This window comes from Lissotriton vulgaris, chromosome 11 (genome assembly GCF_964263255.1).
Source record: "Lissotriton vulgaris chromosome 11, aLisVul1.2, whole genome shotgun sequence".
NCBI lineage: Eukaryota > Metazoa > Chordata > Amphibia > Caudata > Salamandridae > Lissotriton > Lissotriton vulgaris.
Genome location: NC_141699.1, coordinates 691,419,793 through 691,444,653, shown reverse-complemented (window position 1 = coordinate 691,444,653; position 24,861 = coordinate 691,419,793). Strand labels below are relative to the sequence as shown.

Sequence of the window (24,861 nt, the reverse complement as noted above, 5' to 3'; positions counted from 1 at the left end):
GAAGACGAACAAGAAGTGGTGTCTTCTGCTGCTGATGAACAGTCTGACGATGACCCAGTCACCACAGTCCTCACTGTAGCCCCAGCGGGCATGCAGCAGACAGACATTTTCACCCCATCCCGAATGGCTGCTGAGCGGGATGTGGGCGGCGTGGCACTGGTACCACCAACAACGCAGTTAACTACAACACCAACACTACCTACAGCTTCCATATTTTTTAGTCAGAAGGGCCGGCAGGGACCTCCATCCAGCTCGACCTCCATTACCTCAAGTAGTTGTGCTGTAAGTGAACAACAGAAACAAATTCAGCCACGCCCACCCTCCACTTCATCTGGCATTGAAACTCAAAGTAGCACCTCCACCACCAGCAGACATCTCCAGTCCCCAGTTTGGGACTTCTTTACTGTTAGCCAAAAGGCGGAAAACATGGTCTTTTGTTCGATTTGTAAAATAGTAGTTAGTCGGGGTAAGCTTGGTACCAACTATGGTACCGGAGGCCTGAGAGGTCATCTCCAAAAACACCACACTATCCAGTGGGAGGCGCACCTAAGGAAGATCCGGGAAGCCAAAAGTAGAACTGATCCAAATGTATCCATTCACATTGCATCTGATGCTGACGAGGGGCTGATTGTGCTGGGGGGAAGTCAAGAACCGACCGACATTTTTTCTGGTACACCCAGTACCCCTGGCAGCAGCACTGCAGTGGTAGCGCCCATACCCCCTACCCCTGCAACATGTATGAGGCACACTAAGGGTCTGGGAGAGACACCAATGCAAAAAAGTACATCAATGAGCCTAACTGGTTTGAAGAAGTCTGCATCATCATCTTCACGTAAAATGGTCCAGACCACCATTAGCAGAATGTTTTGGTCGGATGCGCCTTTTGAACGCAACCACCCAACGGCACGTCTGTATAACGCAAAGCTGGCTAAAATGATAGCGCAGGACCTTCTCCCTTTTTCTTTCGTGGAAGGGGTGGGTTTTCTAGAATTTGTGGCAACAGTCTGCCATAAATGGAAGGTTCCTAGCCTATTTTGCCAGAGTTGCGGTTCCAGCACTACATCAAGATGTGCTGGAGGTGATTGGGGCAGCTTTGCAGAAGAGTGCTGTTCACACTATCCACCTGACAACAGAAATGTGGACCAGTTGCCAAGCCCTTGATTACATGTGCATCACTGCACACTGGGTCTCTTTTGCAGGGGTTAGAGACAAGATAAATGCAGGTGTTGACCTGGACACAGTTTTTCAAGCTACTCGGAAACATGCAACAGTAGCCATGTTTGCCATGGAGAAAACTCATACTGCACCTAACGTTTTGGAGGAGATGGATAGGAAGGTCTATGAATGGCTGCATCCAAGAAATCGCATAGTTGGTTAGGTTTCCACTGATAATGGCAGTAATATAGTTAAGGCCATGCAGGATGGTGAGTACTTCAGAGTGCCGTGTTTGGCGCACAGTATTAACATTGTGGTGCAAGATTTCTTGAAAAAAGAAAACACAGTCAGCAAGTTACTGACCACCTGCCGAAGAATCTGCACACATTTCAGCCATTCTTTTAAGGCCCGGAAGAAGCTGAGGAGCATTCAACATGAACGTAGACTGCCAGTCAAAGGACTCATCCAGGAGGTGGCAACACATTGGAACTCAACCTTTTACATGCTTGAGCGTCTGTCTGAGCAGTGGGGGGTAATAAATGATTATGTCTATAAACTGGGTTCTACTATGAAAGACATAGGGCTAGAGTTGGAGGAATGGAAGCTAGTTGCAAGCCTGACAGACATGCTTCGTCCTTTTGAGGTCTTCACGTGTGAAGTCAGCAGGGAGGACTGTTCTTTGGGCAAAGCTATCCCATTGTTGGTCATGCTAGAGCACCAACTGAAGGCGGTGTCTTCAACGTTCCGAGATGATGCCGAAAAGCAAGGCGCATATCAGTTGGCAGAGAGGTTATTAGGCCGCCTAGTTGACAATGAAAAGCTTAAAAACATACATCCAGAACAAAATTACATTTTTGCCACTATTCTGGATCTACGGTACAAAAAGGCAGTGGCCAGCAAAGCATTCATTCCTTTTGATGAAGCAGATCTTTCAAAGTACAAACATTGGCTAGCTGTGTCAGCCACTCGGTCCGAAAAAGAGCGGCAGAAAATTCAAGGAGCCGGCAGAAGTACAACTGAATCAGCAGGCCATCCAGCGTCAAGTTCCACTTCTGAGTATGTGGCCGAAGGGAGTCACTTTCCCTCACAGCCGTTAACGACACCAGCAACCGTATCATCATCCTCACCTGCACCAGGCCCAGCCATAATATTGTCGGAAGCGGATTGGCTAACTCATCAAAGGTTTGCTCTTTCCAGTGTTGTAAAGGCCACCGATGGTACGCAAAGTGGAGCAACCCTGGAGAACCTTGAGTGGATGGTGCAGGCCTATCTGGATGACCCAACAGAAGTCTTTGTTAATCAGAACCCATTGCTGTATTGGTATAGGAAAAGTCCTCTATGGCCACTGATCACCAACCTGGCTCTAAATTATTTGTCTTGCCCACTCGCAAGTGTGTCCTCTGAACGTGTTTTCAGTGCTGCTGGTGCCATTGTGACTTCAAAAAGGACCAGTCTCTCGCCCAAAAATGTGGAGAGGTTAACACTGATCAAGATGAATCAGCACTTCGTACCACCAGATTACAAAATATGTGAATAGACGCAGGAAGAAGAGGACACCGACTTAGGTGACGGAAGTTCTTCTCTGTTAGCTGACCTACTCCCATCTCAATTCATAGAGTTTGAGGACGAGCTCTACTTCCCTGACACTGAGGCCTGAAAATGACTTCCTTTTTTCGTCCTTATTCACTATTATTCCTTTGTGTCTTTTCTTGTTTTGCAACTTTTATCACAACAAAACTCTAATCACCTAATCACAACAAGTCCACCAGCAGCACTGTCTTCATCTTATTTTCCTTATTGATTAGAAGGTGCCGCAGTCTGCATTCCTGAGGTTCACAAGTTCACAACTCAATCATGCTCCTCTATCCTCCTCCTTTAGACTCCCCCTATCCATTTCCCTCAAGGCAGATGGATGGATTACGAAGAATAAAGAAACCTTGTCTTCGTAGACGAGTCACCTCAAGTGGGACTGAAATTACTGACTGACTACATGCTTGCTGATTGCTGACAGAGTTACTTCTGAAATTTACAGGAGAGGCTGCCCTGTGGGCCCTCACTTTCCAAAGAAGATGCGGACAAACAGTAGAACAGTTAATGAATAATGAGACGATGGTATGCAGTGGACAGCAATGGCTGTGTGGATCTGATGAAACCAATTGCTGTTTGTTTTTTGTGCATGAAATGAATCATATGTCTTGTCTTAATTATTATTTAATCTTTTACACAGTAATTGTAACTCATGTCTACTACTCCGTTTTTTTTACCTTGTTTAATTCAAATTGTACTTCAACTTCATGGGCCACTATGTTGCATTTTCCAATTTGCAAAATGTCCTTGGAGTGGACTCACTTGCCAATATACCAAGATGATTGATTAAATATTATATCTTTGCAGACGGTCAAGGCAGGCACCACAGAGTGAAGCATCCTGATGTAGCATACATGGGCTCTTTGACACAGACAGACAAAGCATATCTAGGGTTTAGGGTTCAGTGCGATTTACTAGGGTTTTTGGGTTTAAGTTGGTAGGGTTACCGCTGAGTCTAGGGCTCAGGGCCCGACGCAGGCTCGTTCATAATGATGTTGTCAAGGTTTTAGGGGGGTTTGCGTTCTTTGGTCCAGAATTGGCAGAATTTTGGCCTTTTTTGGTGTTTTGCGGGCACGTGTGTTTGGGTGAAAAGTGAAAACTAGTCGTAGACCTTCTTCTTCTTCTTCTTCTTCTTCAAAGAGCGCAGTGGTTCGATTTTGTTCTGCCTTGCTGAGATTCTTGGGAATCGCTGGAACAAGTGTCCAGGTAAGTTTCAAGAGGATCAAAGTAGTGGAAGTGCTGAAAAGAGCAATTTTTTGTGAACAGCGCAATTTGCCATGTTTTGGATATACCAGTATTGCATGTTTTGGGGGGCTGTTTGGGGGTGTTCTAGATTTGTGGGGGTGGGTCGGGGGGTCTGGGAGCACTGCTGGGAAGGTCTAATTTTGATTGCAAGTGGTTTCAAGAAAATCCATGGTGGAAAAGGGGGGTTTGGGCCTAGTTGCAGACAGCGTTTTGGCACAATTTAAACTAAGGCCTAGCAGTATTGCATGTTTTTTGGGGGCTGTTTGGGGGGGTTCTACGTTTTTGGGGGTGGTTCGGGGGTCTGGGAACACTGCTGTGAAGGTCTAATTTTGATTGCAAGTGGTTTGAAGAAAATCCATGGTGGAAAAGGGGAGTTAGGGCCTAGCTGCAGAGCGCGTTTGGAGTGATTTTGAGGTAGGCCTCAAATTTTCTGTGTGTGGCATTTTCCATTTTTGCTTTTGGCCTGTTTGAGGGTGTTCTACTTTTTTGTGGGTCGGCTGAGGGGTCTGGAGGCATTGCTGGGAAGGTCTAATATTGGATGCAAGTGGTTTGGAGAAAATCCATGGTGATAAAGTTTTTCCTTTTTAGCTCACTTGCGTGTTTTTGGGGGGCTGTTTGGGGGGTTCTAGGTTTTTAGGGGGCTGTTTGGGGGGGTTCTAGGTTTTTGGGGGTGGGTTGGGGGGTCTGGGAGCACTGCTGGGAAAGTCTAATTTTGATTGCAAGTGGTTTGAAGAAAATCCATGGTAGAAAAGGGGAGTCAGGGCCTAGCTGCAGAGCGCGTTTTGAGTGATTTTGAGGTAGGCCTCAAATTTTTCAAGTGTGGCATTTTCCATTTTTGGTTTTGGCCTGTTTGGGGGTGTTCTACTTTTTTGAGGGTGGGTTGAGGGGTCTGGGGGCAATGCTGGGTAGGTCTAATATCGGATGCAAGTGGTTTGGAGAAAATCCACGGTGAAAAAGTTTTTCTTTTTTAGCTCACTTGCGTGTTTTCGGGGGGCTGTTTGGGGGGGGTTAGGTTTTTGGGGGTGGGTTGGGGGTCTGGGAGCACTGCTGGGAAAGTCTAATTTTGATTGAAAGTGGTTTGAAGAAAATCCATGGTGGAAAAGGGGAGTTAGGGCCTAGCTGCAGAGCACGTTTGGAGTGATTTTGAGGTAGGCCTCAAATTTTCTAAGTGTGACATTTTCCATTTTTGCTTTCGGCCTGTTTGAGGGTGTTCTACTTTATTGCGGGTGGGTTGAGGGGTCTGGAGGCATTGCTGGGAAGGTCTAATATCGGATGCAAGTGGTTTGGAGAAAATCCATGGTGAAAATGTTTTTCCTTTTTAGCTCACTTGCGTGTTTTTGGGTGGCTGTTTGGTGGGTTCTAGGTTTTTGGGGGGCTGAAGTGTGGCATTTTTTCATTTTTGCTTTTGGCCTGTTTGGGGTGTTCTACTTTTTTGAGGGTGGGTTGAGGGGTCTGGGGGCAATGCTGGGAAGGTCTAATATCGGATGCAAGTGGTTTCGAGAAAATCCATGGTGAAAGGTTTTTCTTTTTTAGCTCACTTGCGTGTTTTTGGGGGGCTGTTTGGGGGGGTTCTAGGTTTTTGGGGGTGGGTTGGGGGGTCTGGGAACACTGCTGGCACAGTCTAATGCTGATTGCATTTGTTTTCCAGGAAATCCATGGTGGAAAAGGGGAGTTAGGGCCTAGCTGCAGAGCGCATTTGGACTGAATTCCAGGTAGGCCCGAAATTTGCTAAGTCTCACTTTTTGAGGTTTTGCTTTTTGGCTGTTTGGGGGTGTTCTACTTCTTTGCGGGTGGGTTGAGGAGTCTGGGGCAATGCTGGGAAGGTCTAATATCGGATGCAAGTGGTTTGGAGAAAATCCATGGTGGAAAAGGGGGGTTTGGGCCTAGCCCTAGTTGCAGAGAGCGTTTTGGCACGGTTGAAAGTGAGGCCTAGTAGTACTATTGCATGTTTTTGGTGGGCTGCTTGGGGTGGTTCTAGATGTTTGGGGGTGGGTTGAGGGGTCTGGGGGCACTGCTGGGAAGGTCTAATATCGGATGCAAGTGGTTTGAAGAAAATCCATAGTGGAAAAGGGGGGTTTAGGCCTAGTCCTAGTTGCAGAGAGTGTTTTGCCACGGTTGAAAGTTAGGCCTAGTAGTATTGCATGTTTTTGTGGGGCTGCTTGGGGGGTTCTAGATGTTTGAGGGTGGGTTGAGGGGTCTGGGAGCCCTGCTGGGATGGTCAAATTTTGTTCTAAAATCGCAGTTTACACTTTACACCTAGCTTGAGTGGAAAGTTCCGCAAATTTTGCCCACACTTATTTATCCTTGAAAAGGAGACTCAGAGTACGCACTTTCGAAATGATGCTTGTATGTATTGTAATACTGTCGACTCTGAAACTGAAAGTGTTATTTTTGCACTACACAGCCACAGCGTATCTTATATTTTTTTCTCTGTGGTGTTTTAATATCACTTCCTGTTTTTCCATCAACAATTACAGGCCGGCTTTTGCCCTGTGCAATGGCAAAAAGGACGAACTCAGGCTTACAATTAGCGACCTGCAATTCAGCATCCGCCAGGCAGGCAGTGGACAAGGTGTCTTCTGGCCCCCAACATTGATCAACAGAGCGTCAGATGGAATGGAGGAGTACCGCAAAAAAGAGGAATGGCTGGATGGGAGAGGTGTGGCACCGCGGCCAGGGCGACTGATGCTGGAATCTGGGGATCACGGTTCGATCCCCGGCTCCGGCGGCAGGTTGGCTCAGCACCATGTGACTCTGGGCAATAGCTTGCTTAATCTTCCTAATGGCCCACAGCGCCTAGAGACCCTTACGGGTGATTGTTCGCGCTTCACAAATGTGGATGCATGCAACTTCCCAAATTCAACAGGACAACTACAACAACATACAGTTACAGTATCCATCTTCATTTCTACTTATCTTTTAAGTAATGTTATTGCTGTGAACTTCTATGAGTGTTATAAACAGATCTCCCCGAGCACTCAAATGAATATTCTTAACATGTGTCCAAAATTCAAATTATGAAAAAGTATAAATCGACACAGTCACAGAAGTCCGCAATCCATATAATGATCAATAACTCAGATCCTGGAGCTCCCGGCTCCGCAGCCCGTCTGCTTTCAGACTACAATCCTGCTATATATCCTGGAATGTACCGTGTTTCACCGAAGCCACGGACGCGCTGGACCCACTGGCTTTCTCCTGAGGTCTCTCCCGGCTGGATTCTTTGTGAACTCACGGCGCTTGCCGGCCTCCGGCGCGGCCCCTGGAATCTGTCCCGATGAGCGCCGCCGGTCGCCGCTGGACATAGTCGCTGGGACTGTATGTGGCAGAGCCGATCTCCTTGGGAGCGTAATCCATCACAAGACTGGGCTGAATGTTCTTAATTATTTGACGCGATTTCGGTTAACAGCAGAGCGTTTATTTGAAGGGACTGAGACTGTGCAGACGGCACTTTCCTTTGTTCCGGGACGGGCAGCCTGGGCGGACTCCATCTTTGGCCGTCTTCACCGCCGTAAGCGCCTGCACCCACAGCGAGCGAGGAGGCTCTCGCTCCGCGCGGCCCCTAATCTGTGCGCCGCGCTACCTTTGGTGGCCCAGTCTGCTGCTCCATTTGGTGCTGTGGTCGCCCCCCCCTCTCACTCCATTGCGGGTGGTCTGGACGGGTGGCAATGGCGCCTGCAAATCGTATTGGAAACGTTGTGGCTCCCCTGTCTTTGACATCTGCCGCCCTGCCTGTCCTAGAGCTCGAGGCTGTTCTGGGGGCACCACTGAGCAATGCTGATCGGCCAGCACTACGAAGGGACCTGACTACTGGCGACATCCTGATGGCCCTCGCGGATCTTAGGGCGGCATGGTTCAGGAATGCCCAAGAACTGGAGTGGACGATCGATAAAGCTACTCCTGGCATAGAGCAGCTACGGCTGGCTGATTCCCTGCTGCCCCCCACTGCTCTCGGGGTGGATACAGTGTTGCAACGTGAGGATCCGGAGGGCTGCCCGCTCCCTGGCTACAGTGTTGAGTGTTTATCATTAGACGATGCTACAGTAACAGGGTCTCCCTCCACTCCGACAACTGAGACTTTGCCTTTACAACTGCTGACATCGTCTTCTTTACACTATTGGAATGCATGCCATCCTGGTACAAAAGGAGAGTCTGTTATTTTTGACGCTGAACTGGTGGGTGCCTGGGGACACTCCCCCTTTCTTCTCCTGCTTCTTCGAGAGCGGCCATCTTGCTCCTTTGTCCGGTCTAAAGTGTGCACACAGCTGTGGCTATGCCTAGTGGGATTCCGACGTTCGGGACAGGGCTGATGATTCTTCCCTCGCTGGTACTGACTGTCTGCCTGGTTGTGACCCCGGACTGAAACACTTGTGGATGCATTGATTACGTATTATATGCGATTATCACCCATTTCAGATTGTATTCCCTGTTCTGCGCGCTGGCCTCTTCTCCATTTCAAGCCGCAATAATTGTGCTTAATCATTTTCGTTTCTTCTTTTTGCGGGCTGGTGGTTTAGGGGCAGATGTTGTGGTTGATGGCTGCGGACCCTGTATTTGCTTAGGAGGATCCGGATCGGAACACTAAACGGCGTAGGGGTTGCAAATGGCTGGGGGTTCGGGAGATCTGTTATTATGTGGGCTCCTCCCCGCCTCCTTCTTTTTGGGAGTGGTAGATCAGCTTGTTCTTTTCTTCCTCCCTATATTCGAGTGTTGAAATTCTTCGTTTATTCTCATCTTCTTTTTCCTTCTTTCTACATTTTTCTTGCTTTCTCTCGCCTTTTTTTCTTTCTTCTTCTCTTCTCTTGCTGTATTTCGGGTTTATGGGGCGACAGACACTCTGCTAGGGGGGGGGTAGGCCATAGCCTCTGCATGTGTGTAGGGTGGGGGGTTATATTTCATTTTTTGTTAGTTTCTATGGGACCTATTTTTGCTTCTTTTATAATTTTTCCTTTCTCTTGGCCCGTGTTCAGGCATACTGGGTGAGGGGTGGCGGCGGAGATACGAATGGGATGTTGATATTGCTACCCTGTAGCGTGGATATTGTGTGGCCATCCTGCCTGGTCGGGACTTACATGTCGAGATGTGGATTGACCGGAAACTGTAACTAATGTCATGTCCCACCTGCATGGTCCTTGCTCTTATTTTATTATTTTATGAGTACGGAACAACACGACCTGAACTCAATAGTTGCACAAAAAACTTAAAAAACGTAACCTTCATTACTCCTGTGTCATGGTCTTGCGGCGTCCTCCAGTTTGATTTCTGCTTAATAACCGATGTGCTGCTGTATTACTATGTCACCGTATTGCATGCACTAGTGCTATATGAGAGTTCGTGGCCGGCCGGATGGTTGTGGGCCCGTATTTGTTCTTTATTTCGTGCACAATAAAGGTTTTCAAAAAATTAAAAAAAAAAAAAAAAACTCAGATCCTTTTCATCAAAGTTGATTTAATTCTCAGTAGTTCTTGTCTTCAGAAATTAGTGTCCACAAACAGCAGCCATCAAAATACACAAGCCAACACGTGTTTCGTCGTGTCTGGTAGCACACATTGACTTCATCAGGGCGTTATCTCAATATCCACCGCCGGATTCTCTTTCCATCAGAGACGAAATATACATTCAATATTACATAAGGACCCCCACAGTTTCAAATTATTCAGAGTGGGAGTCTTCCTTAATTGTAAAACGTGAACCAAAATCTCCACAAATTACGATCAGTATGTCCTCGCGGGTCCCAGATAATTCATGCTGGTACGTTTGCGGAAACCAAATGTGCCGTAACCCCCGTCCACCACCCCACAAAATTAGATCAACGCGTACACTATGTTGAAGTATGTAAAATGAATATTGATATATTTCCCCTAACAAAAATAAACTAGTCCCACCTCTCCCTAACCAAAACAATTGTCCATTTCAAATGGTCCACTAGTCCCAAATAATCCCCAACTCCCGATTCCCACCCCCCCAACAGTCTTTAAACAAGCATTTGCAATGCAATAGGTCTCGCAGTTATTAGACTTTGAGCTATTGGCATTGTAAATGGCAATGCCTTTTATTTATGTGTTGGTTTTGAAAACATAAATAAAAGGCATTGTCATTTACAATGCCAATATGTTATACTCTCGCAAATGCGAGACCTATTGCATTGCAAATGCTTTTTTTTCTGGCGATCATCATACACAGAAGTATTGTCGAACCAGACCTAAAAGAGGAGAGCTGCACAACACACACAGAGCGTTAGTATTTCTGAGAAGCCAGCAAGGGGTTAATGTGTGTTAATCACTCGCTTTGTTTTACCCTGGTCGGTGTGAGGGAGGCTTCAACAAAAAGAAGGCTTACTGTTCATATGTTTTTCTGGTCTTTACATAAATGCGGATACTGCAAACATACAGAACCTTGGGGGCGGGGGGGGAGGAATCGTGCTTTTCTACATATTCAGTTTGCCTAGCTGCTTAGATTACCTCTCGTGCATTAATTATCAAGCAAGAACTTGTAAAGGAGAGTGCCTCTGCGAGTTAGTGTATATAATATGTAGCATGAAATGAAGCTCGGAGAAGGTGCTGTGCGTCTAGGAATGTCCCCCGTAGCGATCTCTCTTACCGGGGGAAGACGACCCAGGACAGCCTGGGACTGAAAAGGCCGCTGCTATGCTGCCCCGTCTGTTCATCATACCCGGCTTCTTACCCGTAAAGAGGATCCTGTGGCCGGGGGTGCTGGGCAGCGAGAGGCGGTGGGGGACGGAATAGAGGCCGGAGATTCTCTTCTGCCCCGGCATGGCGACCGATCCTGGACGGTGGCTGGCAGCAGGAATAACATTTTCCTGTTATAGCCCTGTGCCAGGCATTTGATATTTTCAATCCAATCCATAGACTGCATCGTCCTGGCCTCGTGTTCACCTGATCCTGATGTTTACAGCTGCTGTTGCTGCTGACCTATCGGAGCACAGATCTGATTCTCAACAGACACATCTGTAATGCGCCGCAGCTATGCCAGTATATACCAGGGATTGTCCAGCCTAAGCCCTGACAACTGATACACCCCATGTCTGTAGAGGTTCAAGGCGAGCAGAGTCACCTCGGATGCCCCGGTCGGCTGAGCCGACCACACGGCTTGAAATTGCGGCACTGCCTATTTCTGTTCGCCTGCATCCTGAGTTCAGTCAAAATTTAAAACTGGACTACAAGCAGACTACGAGACGTTGCGCTTACATTTACTACCAATTACAGAAAGAGTTGTTCTGACTCCTTCTGTTTTTCAAGGCAAGTAAAGTTACCTTCTAGTATGTAATACTTCCCTTGATGGAAAATGTCTTTACAAAAGTTTTCTTCTGCTTCAACTTGCAGTTCCTGAGTTTTAGACTGTAAGTGTCTAGCGCCCAAAAATAAATAAGGTTGTCCTGGCGAAAAAAAACAATACTATCTGAAACCAAAATTAAAACACAAATTACCAGTTCCAAGATGCAATTGGCATCAAATATAATTTGCTCAATACCAATTCACGAGAGGTCCAGAGTCCACGTGTTGCCAGCTGGCTCGAGAAGGAACCACTTGTAACTGGTCGACTGGAATTTGAGAGCATGAAACTGCATCTCGACTTTGGAAGACCGGTGATGTCTACAGGCTGGCCTCTGCTGGGCAGAATTTCCCTTTAATCAGTTCTCATCACGCATTGTGGAAACAGCGACAGACCTACTTGCGCGTCGTTAAGCCATTTAAACAACTCCTACTACAAAGCTGCGAGCCACGACTTTCCCAGCAATATGCTGGCGAGGCTGCGAAGTGCCAGCCTTATGGCACACAATTAGGGCTACGTGTGCCGCTGGAAATTAATGAGAAATGTGAAAAAAAGGTGCCTTTGGAAGCACCCTGCAATGGCATGTCACAGGGAAGCCTGGAAAATATTACATTTTGGGGCAGGTTACAGTACAGGCGTGCAATGTTTTACACCCACAACTGAATAGCACAACCCGTAATTCACTCGAAAGAGACTGACTACCAGCCAAGAGGCGCTGTGTGCTTTGTTTTTATACACAGTGGTGCAGGTAATGCTGGCGTTCCCAGCTCACTGTTTGTCTGGACAGAATTAGCAGGAGCCCAGACAGTGGCTACCTGTCTTAAGGCAGGTGGAGTGAGACGTCAGCCGGAATCAAGGACCACAAATCACGCTACATTCATATTCCTAGTACAGAAGATGTAACAAGCACGAGAGGTTACTTCCACCACTGTCTCCCACCCAAGATGCAGTGAACCCAAATAAACCTAGGAATGGACCCCTGACGATAGCAGCGCATGCGGCGGAGGGGCGCGCAGGCTGGAGCCGACGCTCGTGCCCGCCACGGCGCGGTGTCTCCGGCTGCACATGGGAGGGCGGACACGTAGGCGAAGCGAGGCTGTCTGGAGGCGACAGGGCCAGCTGGTGCTTTGAAACTCCTCGCTGCATGGTGAGAGCCTCAAACACATCCCCTCATCCCTCACAAGGCAACAGGGTGGAGCCAGCCCAGCACAACCTCACGGCTGGCTGCTGCGGGAGGACCTTTAAAGCAGCAGGGAGGCTTTTCATGGGACCACGGAAGGGCAAGCTAGGAGGGCTTCACAGCGCCTGTGGGCAAGCAAGGAGGACTTCACAGCGCTGAAGGGCGAGCTAGGAGGGATTCGCAGTCAAGAAGGTCGAGCAAGGAGAGCTTTATAGCAAGGAAGAGCGAGTAAGGAAGGCTTCACAGTATCACCAGTGGCTGGCAGTAGGAATGCGGGAAGGGAGGCTGCACCGCCGAGTGGCTGGTTGCCAAGGACGCTCATTATTTAATAAAGCGACCGCTTGTGACCTCACCTGGTACGGCGGGCGCGCGCCCTTTCGGAGACGGCACAATGACTTCCCGGGAGTCCTCGCGGCCGCCGATCAACAGAAGGGAGAGGCCGAAAGAACTACTAAACACCGCGCGGGGCACGTACTGTCCTCTCCTCTCCTCTCCTCAGCCAGACGTAAATAAAACCTGCAGCGTGGAACGCGCCGAGCAACAGCGAACAGGGCACCATCATGGCAGCGTTGGATTCCGAAGCGCGCCTTGGTATTAGGCCGCGCGGCGTCACGTGAGCTGCCTACGGTAGAAGCTCACGCGCGCGACCCAATCCTAAGAGAGGCGCGCGACTCGATCCGATCCTTTCCTGCCATGCTGTGGAGAGAAGACATGGCCGAGCGCACCACGTTATCCTATGGGGAAACGCTGCGCGCGGCCAGGTCTTGTCTCCCTTCGTGGGTCTCAGACTGCTGAGACGAGGACTATAGTTCTCGCTTGCGAGAACGCGCTTTCAGCGCATTCGTCGTAGGCGAGGCCTAAAAAGTGAGGCCTGCCTAGCAACTGCATGTAGAGTGTTTAATGGAAGCCAGAGGTGTACCTGCTCCTACCTCAGTAGAAGGGCATTTCCATCATCCAGATGTAAAAGGTTGAGTACATGGACGTCTGCTCCAAGGATTGATTCCGAACTAGGGTTTTTGCAATCCTTCCTGAACACTGTGTCTATACACCAATTAGTTTTTAATAACCTAGACAGTGAATGTGTTTGAGGAAAAGGCACTGACCATTCACAGCTCTTTTTAATAAAAACATTTTGGATTATTATTTACAGTTATCGAAGACCAACAGCCTCTGTTAATTTACATTTATTTTTCAGTTCTAAATAGCGCAGACTAGGTTTGATGGGTGTCCAAGTGCTTTACATAAGAACAGTCATAAATCCATAAACCCTTTAGTTTTGTTACATGATATATTAGAGAAGACAGCTTTGGGGTTGCAATTTATAGTTGGTCTCAGTCTATTACTTTGAAGTAGTTTGGATAGGTTATCCGGTTCAATAATAGCAGCATGTGGGCATCGAGACATATAGCCTGCCCCCTAGCTACGCAGGAGAGCTCACCGCCTACGGGTCACTGCTGGTTCATTCCAAGCTCATCTGGTGCCCCATCTACCAGGTTCACAGTGATCTAGTCAGGAATTCAGTGTAGTGACACCCCTCGTCTCTCCACTTTCGTTCCGACCTTTGGATGGAAATATTGATAATTGTATTAACATTCTCTATTACAGTGACAAGGTGAAAAGTATGTGTTTCATTATAGTCCCATCTATTAATATGATAATTTAAGAATTGTGTTGCATGGGAGGGCACCCATTTTTTCTTTTAAAATGCCTGCCGCTGACCCAGAATGGCTTTTTAAGCCAGTAACACAGGGTTGCAAACTAGAATTTGTTGTGTGGCTAGATCCAGCAAAAGCAGTTAACCACCCTACCACACGAAGCAAGGCAACACACCGTGCCGCCTCCGAGAGTAATGCCTCCATAGCTCAGTCCCAGGTACAGATGCAGCTCGATGCCCAGCCCAAGTTGCACCTCATTTCAGGCTACTGTTCTGACAGCTGACCGTGATAGTTAGAGCAACCCCTTTCAAACCTCTGGCACTTTTGTTGTGTTAGGAGAGGTAATGACTTTGGCAGCAGAAAGAGGGTCGTCAGTTTAGCATGTACTATTGCTTTTACGTCATCCGGAATATAGCATTGTAAAAATAGAGATGTGGGTGACTCTTCCATGGGTTTGTTAGTTGGAGGCTAGCAGGAATGGTTTTGAAGGTGATTCACAGCAGCATCCTGTGTAAGCTAAATGGCACACAAGGTTGCTGGCGGAGTGATTTCGGAGCAGGAGACAGAGCTGGGAAGTGGAGGTCAATCGATAATCTGTCTTGGTGTCGGGTAAGTGGAAGGCCATCCTGTGTTGAACAGCTGAGTTGCAGTCAGATTTTAGCTTGAAGGAGAGAGTGGAAGGGTGAGGACAGAGAAGATTCTCTTGTTGGCAAAGAGATGAAAAGAGAAGTCAATGGAGGAAATCTAAAAGTGACCTTTTTATTTTATTTGTAATCGATTTTAAGCCAGATCAAATACGTGACAACTATGGACCCTGCTGTTTGTGAAGAGCTGCGGGTCTCTTTACCCGAAGTGGGGAAGAAGTGCTTTTAAACAATTCCAGAATCAGGGTGACCTCTCGTCAAAAAGATAGAACTCCATTGCAGGTGTCAAGGTCCAGATTTCTCCATAGTACCAAAGATAGCAGTGAAGGTGAATACATGATGCTTGTGCAGAACACACATAGGGAGAGTATATGGATTTGCAGGCACTGACCTCACAATGTAGACATATCTTTGTTGCACTGTCGTGAGGAACTGCATCATGTGGCACAAGAGGTGTAGGGAGAGAGAACAGGAAAAAAAACAGTAAAGATACACAGCACCCACCAAATAAAAATGATCAAAAGTTAGTGTCCCCCCTTTACATAAAAGAAAAAAAATCAAAATGATTATCAAGGTGGTTTGCAGTATGGGTTTTGGCTGCGGAAGCTAATCACAAATTTGTTTCCGGGTCTTTATCTGCCCGCATTCAGCCATCACAAAATGTCACTCTTCAAAGGCCAGTCTGAAGAGGTCCAGAAAAGGACGTCACCCAAAAAAAGCACAGAGAGATACTAAAGGAGTGGTGAGGGCAGACAAACGATTTAAAACAAAATCATAGAAGGGGATTTCACAGTGAGAATGACAATGGAGGGTTGCGTTTGTCTGTGGACTTCCCTCAGTGAAAATTTCTAAATTCCAGGAGGAGTCCAAGCAACCATAGCTCTCAGCACTCTATTCTCAAACACAGAGAAAACTCACACGCTCAACATTCAACGCAGGTACCCTTTATAGTGTCCAGGAAGGGCCCCGTGCCCAGCTGCTCTCCCTGGGATCTCACCTGTCACAGCTCGGCCGCCTCCTCTACTTCCGGTCCGGCGCCGGTTGGTGACGTCACAACAATCCCAAAGCTCTAACGCGCCACGCCTTGCCGGACTCCGCCCCCAACCGATAGCCCCACCCCGAAGTTATGACGTACGACGTGGACTGTGGCGCGCGAGGAGAGGGGATGCATAAACTGGTGTCCAGCGCAGCTTGTGCACGAGATGAGGGGAAAGACCGGACTGGCGGTAAGTGGGACGGGGGGTGGTGCGCTTGTGTGTGCGAGCGTGTGTGTGTGCGACGGAGGAGCGTGTGTGTGTGTGCGCGACGGGGGTCTCTGTATGTGTGCGTGCGTGTATGTGCGCTCGTGTGTGTGTCTGTATGTGCGCATGCGTGCAGGGGGAAGTGTGCCTGTGTATGTATGCGCTTCCCAGGAGACAGACACGGCGAGCGCGTGAGCGCGCGCGTGGCCTGCGCCGATCGCCTTTTGCGAGATGCGCGCGGCCAGGTGCTGTCTCCTGGGAAGCAGAGTCAGCAACAAAAGATCTCTGGCGAGACACAGCGCTTACGCGCTGTGTTTTCGCTACGAGACCTAAAAAGGGGCAAGGGACACAGTCACTTCCGGCGGTGTCTGGACAGGTGGTCCCGCCACTCCTTGCCGAGGTCCCGGAGCTGTTTTTCAAGGTTGTCCACCTTGCGCTCCAGGTAGTCCACTCTTTTTTTTTTTTGAAAACCTTTATTGTGCAGATGGAGGCATACATATACGGGCCTACAACCAATCAGGCCTGCCACGACACATTATGAAAGCACATGAGACAAAAATGAAATTGCCCGGCAGTCGCCCAGCGTTGTACAAGCAAGCGATCCAACATTAAACGACTGAATATAACTGCTGGAAGCAGGATTAGAGAAGGTTATTTTATAATATAATAGGAAGTATAGCAGGATCAGGTGCAACTGTTTAGTCATCTAAGTTCCCATGGCGAGCCACGTTTCAAGCATCAAAACGGAAGGGCATCGATAGAAACGGGTAACAGCAGCGGTTAACAGGAATCAATTTATAGACACCCCAGTTCAAGACAGTCCCCACCACGGCCCATCACGCATCCGTCGACCACCTAAATGTGTGCTAGTACATAACAGAGGAACCAGAGCAGCAGCGTAAGTATATGCATCCACTATACTAACCCAAGTAAAGAGAAAAAGAAGGGAGGAAGGGAGAAAAGAATGGCAGAAAGATGGAAAGAAAGAACACCGCGCTACTGCACGCGCCCCACAACGAAAAAAGCGCGCAGGACTAAGAGACCCGCTTTCAGGGTCAGGGCGTGCAAGTCATGATATATGCGCAATCAGTACCGTAGAAGCAAGCAAGTCATCACCTTCCCCACCAGCTATAACACCATGGGAGACATGCACAGATACAGCGTCCCGATAAAGGGATACAAAAGAGCCATAGAACTGAAAGAAAAACGAATAGTAAAGAGACCTCATCCCTCCCATCCCACCCTGCACCCCTGCAGAAGGCTACGGCCTACCCCCCCAGCAGCGTGCCTGTCGCCCTAAATAGAACCCGAAATATAGGAAGATTAGAAAGTAAGAAAAGAAACAAAACAGAAAAAGGGGGGAAAAGGAACCGATGGGAGAGGAGATCTGCAATCGAGTCATTCGGCCCCTACCCCCCGCCTTCACACAAATGAAACCCATCAAAGCGAGATCGACACAACCTCAAGTATCAGAAACATTCAAAGGTATCAGCCATATTGTCTCGGCTGCGAGCATTCCTCATCTCCATCCGTTAACCAGTAATCCGCCGGGTCCAGTACGGCTCACCCTTGTCCTCTCCTGATCATAGCTTTCATGCGCAACAAAGTAGTGGGCAGCAAATAGATCGAGGTGGAATGGACACAGGATCGAAACAAAGCAGGCCAAGGGCGTAAACCAGAGGACCCCAGTATCAAACGGCAAATCAAGCAATGGCTGCGGCAGTCCAGACTGTCCAATAGCAACATCAGGAGCAGCAAACAGTCAGGGTGCAGTCTCGCCGCCCAAAAAAGCGAGGTCACCCCGCAAGGTAACAGCGGGACCACACCAAAGCAGTTCGAATCGAACATCCAACTTGCTCCCCAGTCAGTCGGGCATAAACGGGCCCGACGTGGGCCCCCGCCCACGCCCGCCACAATCAAAGCTACCTGGAGATTCGGGCCGCAGGTATACAGTCTTGTAGATGCACGGCGGCAGCACTCCCCGCAGCAGACGAGGGGGACGAAGCAACACACACTCGGAGTCAAGCCGTGTTCATGAGGGACGGCCCAACAGACATGGCGGCAGACCTATAATCTTGCACAACAGCGCCAAAGACCACGGCCTCACGTAAAGAATATAGGGCATCAAGGACATCGCCAATCGTGGGCTCACGCTCACAGAACTCGGCCCTCGTGCACTTCAGCGACCCAGGTTCGCCGCCCCGAGCAGCTCCATGACTCAGGGCGCCAGGCGCCATCTTGCAATTTCAGCCGTGACTCTCCGCGCCTCAACTTCTGGAGTGGGCTCTCAAGCAAGGCCCACCGCTGGAGTCCCTTCAAGCCCCAGAAATGGCAACCTGGGTGCAGAAAGGAGGGCCACCAAAGTTGGGGACCGCCGGCGCCACCGTCCCACGGACACCGCCCGCCGAATCCGGGCGAAGGGCTTCAAGATGGCCGGACAGGGCAACAAAGGGGGGGCATGCCTCCTGCACGGTCTACCCCCATCCGAGGCGGGCCACGCCCTACCACAGGGCCCCCAGGCCGCCAGACCGGGCACGGTCAGTCGCCACCGGCACAACCGCACAACGGCCTCTTCAGCCGACCCCTCTCCTCCACCAGGGGCCAGCGCCGACACCCTTACTCCGGCCGACCGTCACAGGCAAGTCCCCGGTCTGAACGCCGCGGAGGCCCCGGACCAAGCAAGGGCATAACTCCAGATCCGCAGCACACAGGAGCCCCCGGGACAGACGGTGAGTGCGAGCATTGTTGCATCTTTCCATTTCTTGCCAAGTGTGTCGTCTCGGGGCAGGATGGAGATCAGGATATGCGTTTAGGCAGGAAGGTTGGCGGAGCCGAGCTACAGTGCGGCAATCACGGTCGCGAGCTTGGCTCCTCCCAGGTAGTCCACTCTTAGGCTTAGGCGGCGCATGCGTACCTTCCAGGCTCTGGGGGGGCCAGCTGCTGGTGTTCTTGCAGCTGAGCGGCCGCCTGGCCGAGCACGGCGCCGTGCTGGAGGCTACTGGCTGGTGGACACGGGGGCAGTGCTGAAGGAGGTTGTTGACGCCCCCTCCTCCTGTTCCCGAGCCCACAGCTGGCAATATTCTAGCCGAATGGCCTCCAGCTTCCGGGCCCTGGCCCGGACAGCCATCTCCCTTCTGGTGTGCTTTTTGGGAGCATCTAATGTAACCAATACTCTTTAACAATAACACAAAATAATTCAACAGAAAGTTGTCTCACAGTAACACTAGCATTTTGCAAGCACAGTATAACATTTTGGCATGTATCTTTCCGCCGTCTTTGTAGGCCTGTAACAGTGGGAGTTTCAGGAATTCTACTACCAGGCAGCACTATGGACTCAATACATAGTCAGAGAGTCAGTGAGTACACCAGTATTATTTTTTTTTTCTCTAGTTTTGCAAAAGAAATTACTTGTACGTGAACTTGTGGTAGCCGGCATAATGCCAGCTCAGTCAGCTTGCTCCCAAGAAAAAGAGACACAAGCCATGATGACGCAGACTTGCATGCATTACTTTAAGCAGTACATGCAGGTGGGGATAGGGAAGCTCTTACTTTTGTATAGGGGTGGCACTGGCCATACTCGGTTACATCAAGGGCTACTGCTCAATGTAATTTATATTTCGCACTGCCCCCCCTGGGCCTTCAGTACTACAAAAGGAAAATGAAGATTATTCATTTCTGATCATGTATCCAGCCGATCACATGATCTCTTTGCTTATATGATGGATGACTTTAGGTGCTTTGTTGTGATAGATTGAGCGAACAACAGCGATAGTCCACCCATGATTAACACAGCAGAAAGAAAATTATGAACATAGGGAGCGAGTGTGGTAACCATAATTGCCAGAGGAAGGGACTTGACTTAATATAATTGTCAACTATAAAATACATACACAATATATGCTGTGCTTGCAAAGTAAACTACTGTACTGTTACTTTAGGCAAGGGAGAGTTTCTGAACAATCACAACTTGTAGTATTTGGATTTCCTCTGCTTAGCTACTCTGGCACGGACATGCTGTTCGAACAAAGTAACACTCTTCATGCACTGAGCGTCTGCTCTACATACACCTCTGCTATGTATGAGGAAGAAGATACCATCCAGGCTTCCAAAGTAAACGTCTATCAATCTTCTTAATGTCTCAACTGTAACAACTTTACTTTTTCTCAACAACCAAATAACACCCATAAATGTTACGACTCGCTCGTCGTTCCATTGACCCTAAGTTCTTTCCTTTTTGTTCATCACATCCCTCAAGTTAATCTGATATGACTTGGCTTCACGATAAAAGTTTCCCAGCTGATTTGAAGTCAAATAGTGGGGGCCATTGCTTACTCGAGAACTACAGCCGCTAATGCTATTGCTAAGTCAAGGGTGACTGTCTTCTCCGTTATTGGCTAAAAAAATGTAGTTCTAAATCCGTAACTGTTCTTAACAGTACAGTGTACTTGTTGTAGTGTACTGTCTACTGTACAGTACATCATACACTCCTTTGCGAGCCTACTCTAAAATGTCAATAAGTAAGGAGTATAATAATAACTTACCACCGTCCGCCGCTGCTGAGCCATCCCCCTCAGCTCCTCCTGGTGGCGCCACCGCATCCGCCGCTTGAGTGGAACCCTCCGCGCTGCTGGCCCCGGCACTGGTGGTGGCAAGTGCTGCATCCGATGTTGTGACGCCTAGAAAAAACATGTCATATTTTTAGATGCCATACACCACCCCCTACTTCGTCTTGTAATGGAAGAGAAAATGTTAAACAACTTTTAATTATTGGGACTGAAAAGATGTCACGGTTTAGGGGAGGGTGTTAACTTATATGCTTAGCCATAACATGCAACTCTTTTTGGCACAACTGATGAATGCTTGCTCTTTGACTTGCAACATTTTTATAATTACAGACAGAACCAACTTCTCCTCATCACCACCAGGAGGACTTGAAGTTCCAACAAGGTGAGGGCTCCCGAGTCCCGCACAGTTACTTCTGACTGAGGTATGTGGAAAGTCGAACTGCACCTATCATCAACAATGTCCTATTTCTCCTGCCCATACTTCTGTATGTGCAGAATAGTCCCTGAAACACTAGCGGTATGGTATGTGCTACTATCAAATCAAAAAGCCAACTACTAGCTTATTCTTGGTGGACATTGACATCTTGTTGTTGGAAATTGTCAAAGCACTAACATTAAGAAGACTGGAATAGACAGCAAGGGCAAACCAGAGGACTGCACTGAGTGCCTCTTGAGCTATTGCTAGATCAGAGTTTTGTTTAACACCATTTGCCGACTGGGCAAGCTTAGCTACCTACACAGGCCGACTCATAAATAATAGTAAATAGTAGTAGCACAGAGAGTGATGGTAGAGAGGCAGGATAAGAAAGTAGAAACAGTCTACAAGAAGATCAAAGACTATTTTGTAAAAAAAAGAATTAGGAAACAGTTTGGAATGAAAAGGAGCTGTAAAGGTTAGGGAAGTATAATTATATTAACAACAGAACAACTTACTGGGGCCAGCAGAAGAGCCTGTAGAGGACCGTTCCTGCCCACTCTGTTCCGCCGGAGTCTGGGATGTTGCTGTCTTGCCCCTGGGAGGTGCTGATGATCATGAAATAAACACAAACATAGATGATTGTTTTTTGGAAATATTTGATTTCTTTGACCACAATCTAAAATTATCTTGGGGAAACAAATTAGCCACAATTGCACTACATGTATTGACCTATCCGATCTGGTCAACTAGGAGGATACTAGTACAGTATTGCTGTACAGTATTACTTGGAAAGTAATGTAAAGTAAATCACTAACTAAACCAACAACAAAAAGGTTCTACTATGACTGCCAGCACTCAGCAGCACGCGACGTGACAGACACAGTCCGTCATCATGATTGCAGAGCACTAAAAAGTGTCCTACTACTAGTAGCAAGTCATAATATACTCAACCTATCAATCCATCACTATCTCTTCTTCTTAGTGGCAGCAGGAGTACAAAGGAAGGACTAGACTTGAGTCTCTAGTCTCTCTAGCATTACGCAGTTCTGTAAAGTACTACACTCATACATATTCAGGCCAAATGAGCAAAAAGTTGCAAAGAAGTAAGCATAGTAGCAACGCCAATGAGGAGGCGAGCACCTGCAATCACAGAAGCTATTTAAACACTATTTTACCTGCAATGTAATCGAATACGCAGCATTCTTGCTCTTCGGGAAAAACATATATTAGCAATATAACACGGAGCAGAAGAATACAAAGTAGTTATTAAATAGCTACTCACCAAGGCCAGAGATCTCCATGCCTAGCAGATGGAGCAAATCCTGATCTCGGTCGAGGTCGTCGGCCCACCGGTGCATCATTTGGTCATAGGTGTGCTGTACCCCCGCCCCCCTACGCATGGCCCGGCACACCTTATCCCACCGCTGGCGACGCTCCCGGAGGCCATACGCTTGACCGGGCCTACCTCCTGCTGCCACGGTCTTAGGCAGGTGGCGCAGAACAAAAAATATAAGGGAGGCCACCTCCACCGCAGTGAAAATCTCCCTGGTCACCACTTGCTCCCCCCTCAATCGCCCGCATGGGAGCCGGGTACAGGGTGCGGGACCCTTCCCCTTACTCTTTCCGGCTCCCTTTGGCATGGTCCTGGACAGCTGAAGAAAAAAAAGTAGTAAAGAATAGGGAAAAAGTAAAGAAAAGAAAAGAGTTTAAAAAAAGTAGCTTTAAAAGTAACGAAAAGTTGAAAAAAACACAAAATATAGATGTAGAAAAATAGAGGGATAGATAATGAGTAAAAAAGATCAAAAAAAGTTCAAAGAAACAAAGGATTGCAGAGATTAGGGGAGGATATGAAAAGCATGCCCAGAACCATACCAATGAATGAAAAACAAGATGGCAGCGCCCATTGAGGACCGCGTGGGTAAGTTCACGCGATATTTCCCCCGCGAGCACGCAAAAACACACGCAAACTTGTAATAGCGCACCGCACACAATGCGAGCTTGCCAATTGCGCCCGGAAACGGAAATATGCAATGCGCACAAGATAGCCGCGCCCATGTACGACTGCATGGGTAACTTCGCGGTCGGTACGCTGCAAGTGGCCCGCGAATACGCAAAAAACCCCGCAAACACGCAAGAATAAATCTGCAAATTCGCACGAATTTGTGGATTATGCAGATCGCGAATTCAATTTCGTGTGAATTCGCGGACCGCGAATATGCACATTTCGCCCATACTTAACAAACACCCCTTAAGAATCAATACAAAACTACACAATACACAACAGTTCTGACACAATATGGACGCAATAGAAAAGAAACAGACAGAGAAATAACTTTAAAACTAAAAAAAAATCATCAGCAATACAAAACACCCTCCTACACCAAGCACAGACAAGAAGACAGTGAAAGAGAAAGTGAAAGAAACTTCGAACTTCATGGTTTGCAGCATGGCAGGCTCTTGACATCATATCCTGTTTGGATGCGACACATTTATACCTGATGCTAAATATTTCGTCCAGTACGTCAAATTTTTGTGACGCATCGATCATCTCAGATGTTCATGTTACGCTACGCTAAGTTACATTGTTTTGCATGCAGGACACCAGATGCATGTTTTCCGGCTGGCATGAAAGTGTCGCAACAGGCACATTCCTAAGTAATGCGTCAATTTGTGGTGTAAATCTTTGAATGTGAGTCTAGTTTTGGCAATTGCATGGATGACATAGCTTTTTTCTATCATATAGGTGCCACTGTTGATTGTTAATCTTGGAGCACAATATTTGTTATTTCATCTTTCAGCGTAAATTTTGTGGGTTGAGTGAAAAAAGCATAGGTCTGATTCGGACGTATGATGGTCTAACGACAATTTTGAGTTTGAGTCATATTTTGAGGTAGGCCAAAACTGACGTTAGGTGCTGACACCACCATAATCATTCCATGAAATCACTTTACAGTCGACCACTGTCCCTGTGTACCATGTTTCATGCTTGGGACTTGATGTCAGAAAATGATGTTTCATCTTACAATGTCATTTTTGGGGGTTGTGTGAAAAATGCATAGGTCTGATTTTGACGTATGATGGTCTAACGGTATTTTTTGGTCTGAGTCATATTTTGAGGTAGGCCAAAACTGATGTTAGGTGTTGACACCACCCTAATCATTCCATGACATCATTTTATAGTCCACCACTGTCCAAGTGTATTTTTTCAATGTTTGTACTTGTTTAAATTTTTGATACATCCAATTTGACTACATTCTTTATGTATTTCTATTGTTCCAACTGTTGTGGAACATTTCATTATATGGTGTCACCTTCACAGGTGTACTTTTTTGCTCTTCTAAACAAAAAAGTAATTTTATGGGCATATTGGATTAATGACATTTAGAAATAGACAGTACCTAGGGACACATTTTATGGGTTTTGGATGTCCAAAAGTTACAATGCAAGGAATCGTTCTGCGCTGTCGTACATCAGGAGAAAAGCATACTAATGTGCATTTTCTAAGTGAAAAAATGTATTAATGCACTTTTCACATGTGCTGGCACATTATTGTATGCCATGCAATGTCACAGGCACCTTTGCACCATGCTGCAAGTGTGCCTGCGTTACAGGGCTGATTAGGTTTGTGCAGGAAGGTTCCCATTCATGCACTGTTTCAATCAGTTCATGTAATCACCTCTTTCTTTGTGTAATTGTTGTTGCACTGACATTGTACATGGTGAGTACAAAGAGTTTTCTAAACCTTTCTAATTTTTGTATCTCCCTAACACAGCCCCTGATATTGCGTATGCATTTTGACAATCAGGATTTGGGCTATCTTTGTTAGGTTGTATTCTCACAGTATCCATGGGTGATGCATGGAGACACCCACAGGAATA

At 47.6% G+C, this 24,861-nt stretch overlaps 1 protein-coding gene across 1 annotated transcript in view; it reads right to left on the bottom strand.

The window, feature by feature from the left end:
- Window positions 1–24,861, bottom strand: part of LOC147683337 (calcium-activated potassium channel subunit alpha-1-like) — a 799,658-nt gene that overhangs the window by 100,968 nt on the left and 673,829 nt on the right. The gene's annotated exons all lie outside the window — the stretch shown is intronic.